Here is a 7,368-nt window from a genome sequence, read left to right on the forward strand (position 1 = left end):
TAGTAGAGACGGGGTTTCACCGTGTTAGCCAGGATGGTCTCGATCTCCTGACCTCGTGATCCGCCCGTCTCGGCCTCCCAAAGTGCTGGGATTATGGATGAAGATTTTAAAGCAGCCATCATAAACACAATTCAATAGACAATTACACATTCTCTTGAAACTGTGAACCCTGAAAATCTGAGACAGGCCTCAGTTAATTTATATATTTAATTGAAGTTGAGAATGCCCGCCCGCCGGTGACACAGCATCGGAAGGTCCTGATAACATGTGCTCAAGGTAGTTAGAGCACAGCTTGGTTTTATACATTTTTGGGAGACATTAAACATCAATTAACATATGTAAGATGAACATTGACTCCCTCTGGAAAGGCAGGACAACTCAAATAAAAAACGGACAACTCAAGGTCAAGGTCATAGGTAGATAAGAGACAAATGGTTGCATGCTTTCGAGTTTCTAGTTAGTTTCTCCAAAGGAGGCAATCAGATATGGATTTATCTCAGTGAGCAGAGGGCTAATTTTGAGTAGGCTGGGAGGCAGGTTTCACCTAAACAGTTCCCAGCTTGACATTTCCCTTTAGCTTAGTGATTTCGGGGGTTCAAAATATATTCCTTTCACAAAAACAAAAGTTGGAAAAATTTAGCAAAGTAATAGAAGTTATAACAAAGAAAGTGAAAGTATACAATTGAAAAGGACTACAGTGCCAAAACATTTTTAATAAAGACATTTGATGGGTGGACTTAGGAGTAAAGTGGAGGAAATAAAAAGACGAAATCAGTAAACATGAAGAAAGACCAATAGAGTTTACCAAATCTGAACAACAAAGAGAAAATGAACTAGGAAAAAAAAAAGCAACAGAGCCTCAGAGACCTGCAGAACAGGAACAGCAGCCAAAAATCAAACCTTGATATCAGAGTTTAAGAAGGGAAGAAAAAAAGACAATGGGACTGAAAGAATATTCAAGAAAATAATGGTTTAAGACTTGCCAAATTTGGCAAAAAAATAAATCTACATATTAAAGAAGCTGAGCTAAACCCAATAGAATAAAGTTAAAGAAATACATATTTTAAGACACATAATAATTAACTTCTGAAGGCTACAGGCAAAGAGGATATGATGAAAGCCAACAGAGAGAAAAATCTATTTGAATGCCAGTGAATTTCTTATCTGAAACTATCGAGGCCAAAGGACTTGACATAATATTTTACAAGTGTTGAATAAAAAAGATCTGCTATAAATTTTTATTTAGCAAAACTATTTTTCAGGAATGATGAGAAAATAGACATTATCACATGAAAGAATATGTAACTATCATTAAGAAATGTCTAAATAACGTTCTTCAAAACAGGAAAAGAAAAATGAAGCAATCTTAAAGTATTAGAAAAAATAAAAATAATAATACACATGTGAGTAAATAAAATAAACTTTTTCTTACCTTTTCTAGAGACAAAGAGATGTAACACCATCTGATGTGACAATAATATTTAACAGTAAGGAAGATAAAGAAAGATGAATAGAAGTAAGGCTTTCTAATTTTACTTGAAGTTGTAAATTTTGATTTTAATACTTTGATAATCATATATATATGGAAACATTTAAAGCCACCATTAAGAAAATTATCAAAAGTAATACATCTAAATACATTACAAATAAATAAATAAAAAAACTCTAAAAAATGTACACATAATGCAGAGAAGGGCAAGATAAAACAGAGGAAAAGAGAAAATAATACAATGCAGAATTAATCACTAATAGATAAATAACTACCTTTAGTATAAATGGCCTAAAATAACAATTATAAAGCATAGATTCAGATTGGATTAAAAAAATAGGTCGCAACTATATACTGTGTAAAAGTACCCATCTTATTAACAACATAAAATCTCCCAAACAAAATCTTCAGATCCAGAGGCTTCTTCAAAATATTTTAACACGAATTAATATCAACCGTGTAAAATCTATTCCAGAAAATGAAAAAAAGAAGAAAATAATCTAAAACAGAAATACCCAACTAAAATTCTATACCAGCAAAAATACTATGTATGAAGAACAAAATAAAGACATTTTCTGCAAAATCAAAGTTGAAAGTAATCATTTCTAGCATAGCTACAATACAAAAACAGCTAACAGTTCTTGAGTTAAAGAGTAACATCCTAGATCAAAATAGGGTCAAGCAAGAAGGAAAGAACACAAAAAAAGTGTTAGTACATGAGTAAATATTAAAATACATTTTATCATCTTTATAATATCTATGTAGGCATAAATTATATGTATATATGTATTTAAAGTTTAATTTTTTATAGGAATAATAATAAACCTTTGGTTTCAGGGCAGACATAAAAGTAAAATAATAAGAATGTAAACTTTGTTAGAGATAAATAGAATTGTATTGTTATTTGTTTTTACATTGTGGAATAGATTATTATTTAAAGGTATATTGTGATTATTTAAGTCTACATACAATCTTTCAAGTAATCAGCAAAAGAAGATGTAGAGAAAGGCAGGAAATAGATAAGATGAAATAGAATTTCAGTAACTAAAAAACTAAAAATTACTTTACCCAAAGCAAGACAGTAAGGTAAGGGTGAAAAAGCAGATGAAGAGTGAGGAGAACAGATAGCAAGACCTGTATGTAACACAGCTAAACAATAACTATTATTAAACATAAGTGGAGTAAATGCTGCACTTAAAAGCTAGATATTATTAAACAGCATAAAAAAGTAGGACTTTTATTTATAATACAATATATTTTACTGCATATTGTTTGTGCTAAACATGCTTTTAACATGCAGCAAAAGAAGGATTGAAAGGAAAAGTGTGGGGAAAATATCACATAATCATTAAACAGAAGAAAGGGAAGTAAGAATCAAGTGTGGGATTATGAGAAAGTAGAAACTGGAAGGTGAAATTGCTGAATTTGTGTACTGTGATCATGTAAGAGGAATGTTAACATGAGAAGGAAGCTTAAAAAGGAAGAGTTGCAAAGTGGCTATGAAAAACAATACAATCAAGAAAAATACGTGAAGTTCTTAAATTTGTATTGCACAATAACATAAATATGAAAATGAGCATTGCATTGTTTTTATTTTAAATTTAACTGAATGACAAAAGTTGCTCATATTTTTTATACATTCTCACAGAGTATTTCTCACAGATTTTATCTCAATTGAGATGAACAATTCTCAATTATTTGCTATCATTGTGGAATGAATAAAACCTTTCAGCTGCAAGAAAATCAGGTTCATCATATTACATCAGTATGATATTTAATAGAAATAAAATTACTTTTATTTTGTGGTTGAGTGTGATTTATAAAAAGAGACCTCACATTTCTGTATAAGACAATGCTTGGCACACAGTAGGAATTCTATGAATATTTGTGATTTTCAATGTAATTTGAATTCTCTTTCTTATGAAGTTGCCAAGGTCTGATTTAATAACCCCTTGATACCATAATCACTACTTATCAAAACATATACTATGTTTTTCTAGTTTACAGTAGAAATTCAACTAAAATGTCATTAAAACACATAGATGGATTGATGTAATATAGTACACATGTAACGAAAACTAAAAAAAAAAAAAAAAAACAGGAATGAAGAATAATCAAAACCATAAGAATAACTGATTCTTATGTGGAGATTATATTAAGTTCCCACAGAACTTTGTTTATTCTCAAGATTAATGACCATGTGCAATTTCACTTTCCATGGTTTCAGTTATCCGAGATCAGTTATGGTCTACAAATAATGTAATGAAACATTCTGGAAATCAACAATTCATTCATTTTGATTCATGTACTGTTCTGAGTAACGTGATGAAATCTCACACTGTTCCTCTCTATCCTACCCAGGAAGTGAATCCTCCCTTTCTCCAGTGTGTCCACACTGTCTACATTACCCACCTATTAGTAACTTAGTAGGCTGCTCGTTTTTATCAGGTCTACTGTCGTCGTATCACAGTGCAGTTTGAGATGTGATACAGCTGGTATCACAGTGCAGGAAAAGTGCTTAGTTAAGATGGAAAAGACGTCAAATCTGTGGGTAGAAGACATGAACAGAAACGTGTTCCAGTTGATAACAATGGAGTTTGATACTATACATAGTTTCAACTGGGAGTCTTGGAACGTATCTTCTGTGGATAAGCGGGGACAAGTCTCCAGTAATCTCATTATATTTGTGATACTTTTGCATTACTTACTGTAAAATGGTAATTATGACTTGAACAAACATAGTAACCCATTTATGACTAAGGTACTACCTGTATCTGTTTTATTATGATACTATTTAACATAGAGAATTCCAGAAGATAATATTTTTTGTATATCTTGTGTCTTTAAAGAAAACTCATTATTTTAGAGAGATAATGCCTTGAACAGTTACAATTTCATTCCGTAATGCTGTCTTCATAGACAAATATAAACAGGGATCATATTTGAGTTTTGTAGAAGACTAAGCGACATTTTAAATTAGACTGCAATACACTAAAAAACTAAAAGCAGTAGTGAAAAGTGTTATAAAATAAGTTTTTATTGGCTTTTTAGAACTTTTAACATATTAATTTTGTAATTTCTTTCATACAGCATTCAATTTCCTTATTTTTTTTATAAACTTTCTATTAAGATAATAAAGTGGTCTATTAAAATCTTAGAAATTCTGTGTATTTAACCTCTACCAATATTCTCTGTAATACCACAAAACAGGAATATGTGTATAAAAGTACATTTTAAACATAACCTAAAACACATGAGCGAATACATACAAACAAAAAAAGATTCGTCATAGAAGAAAGCAAGCTATTATTGAAGTGAATCGACTATGATGCTACCAAAATAATTAAGTATTAGTAGGAAATTGAGGGGGAAAGAGCAACTGTAATGATTTTTACAGCTTCACTGACGTGTAAGTTGCAAACCATAAAATAATCCCATTTTAATTATATACAGTTTAATGACTTTCAGTAAATTTAATGAGTTTTACTGCAATCCTCATAATCTAAATTTACATTATTTCCATATCCCTCAAAAAAATATGGTGTCCATTGTCAGTCAGCCCTTATTCTCAACACTGCCCAGGCCATTGCCAGTCCACTTTCTGTAGTATATATTTATCTTTTCTCAGTACTTTGTATGTATGCAATATGTAATCTTTTGCAACTGTTTTCTTTATCTTCACATAATATTTTTAAAAATTTATCTATTTTTATATGTACTAGTAATTTCTCCCATTTTATTTTCAAATATTAATCCATTGTATGGATAAATCATAAAATTGGTATCCATTTGTTTAAACTTTTGGCCATTACAAATAACATTGTTATAAACATTCACATCTCAGTCTTTGTAGGAGATACACTTTTTTTTTTTTCTTTTAGGGAAATACCTAGAAATGCAATTCCTAGGTATTATGACAAAACTCTGTTTAACGTGTTAAAAAATTGCCAAACTGTTTTCCAAAGTGGGTGCACCATTTTAGACTCCCAGCAACAATATATGATGGTTTCAGTTTCTTCTCATTCTCACTCAAATTTGTTATTGTCTGTCCTTTTTTATTATAGCCATTCTTGTGGATATAGTCATTCTAAAAATGTAGCCACTATAGAGTCAAGCACCACTGAACTATATAATATCAAACCATATTATTTGCTACTTTTCTCTATTTGATAGCTTGTATTTGGCTTTTAACCTATAAAACAAAATAAACAGTTTTCATCCAAGTTTAGTACTTCCACTCTTAACCATATGTATCTATAGAAGCAAGTTTTCAGAGATTAATGTCAGACAGTATGCTTTGCTGGCAATACTTTGACTACTTGGTAACTACCCATAAGGACACTAATCTCTCTTATGTTGCTATAAAACATACAAAGGCTGTGTTCTGATCAGTTTGCAAGATGGACAGTACATTAGGGCTAGATGGGTAACACTCAAGGGGATATATGTTGTTCATCAAGGAATACAGGTAATTATGTTTCTAGTGAAGTCTTTTAAACGGTTGGAGTTGAGCTTCTGCCCTGTTTTTCCAAACTTGAAGCTCTAAATTTCACATATCAAAATCTTAACCTTTAAAACTCTTGCATCAGTTATATAAAAATTGGTTTTATAAGAGGAATGTCCATACTCATTAACTGCTGGCAGTGACATCTTTTCATAAGTTATATATGCATCTTGTATATAAAGTTATCTATTAGTACCACCTAAGCACTTTACAGATATTTGATGAGCCAATCTGCATCATTTCTCTTTTATTTGTCTTTGGATTTTCACACTTTAAAGACTACTGTATGTATCAAAATAGAGATAGAAGTTAGTTGGTTAACATAATCAGACCACTCTAACATTATCTATGATCTCTTATTATTTTTTTAGAAGAGCCAAAACTTTTTCAGTTTTTTGATATTCTAGGGCTCTGAAACACTGTTGATAGGTAGAGATGCAGAATAATCTTTTATTATTATTTCATTCTGTCAAGTACTTGAGTACCTACTACATGCTGGAGATTGTCCAAGATATGTGGGCAAAAGTATTGTGTTCATGTTTTCTTACATAGTAATGTTGTTTTTGTAAAGCTTGTAACAGTGCTTCAGGCATGAGATATTGTGGCTGGTATACAGGTGGTAAAAATGAAGCTGTGAACAATGTTCAGATTAAAGATATATTCATACTGATACTAATCCAATGTCCTATAGTTGTCATTTGGGAAGCTGACATTGAAAAAGCAAGCCAGATATGTAAACACACACACATACACCCCAATAATTTATATATTGGAGATATAAAATAGTGGATATTATCTAATTAGAGAAACTAGGGAGCAGTGCTAAGTCCTACCAAGAAGGACAAGATTAAAAAATTGATACTAAAGCCATTGAACAAATTAGAAATAGATCTATAGCTTTGTATTTAAAAAAATATAGATTACAGGCCAAATTTGTAAAATAAAAAGAACTATAGTGAAAATCTAATCTGCTTACCTTAGCGATCAGTTTATGATGCAGTTACTTCAGAACTTGAATATTCTGTTTCACATATAAAAACTAGGTAAATAGTCTGTTTCTGTACAATCCATGTCAACTGCTCTCAAAAAAAGTAAAACAATCCTCTTACAACTGTTAAGCTGTAAACTCTTTTACGTTAGGAGACACAAAATATTTATCTTTTTCACCTCCAAATCTAGAATTTGGTGACATATTTTAAGAATTTAATAAGCACTTACTGATTTATAGAAATGTGAAGTTTCACTTTCTTTTTAATTCTTCATAATTTGACCAGCCTTCTAGCACCTTTCATATACATAGCTGTAATACCAAGAAGAAGAACAAAATTATCAAATACATGAAGATTGCTTAGAGGTAGCTCTCTCTCTCTCTACA

The sequence above is a fragment of the Mandrillus leucophaeus genome, unplaced genomic scaffold (assembly GCF_000951045.1).
Source record: "Mandrillus leucophaeus isolate KB7577 unplaced genomic scaffold, Mleu.le_1.0 Scaffold613, whole genome shotgun sequence".
Classification (NCBI taxonomy): Eukaryota; Metazoa; Chordata; class Mammalia; order Primates; family Cercopithecidae; genus Mandrillus; species Mandrillus leucophaeus.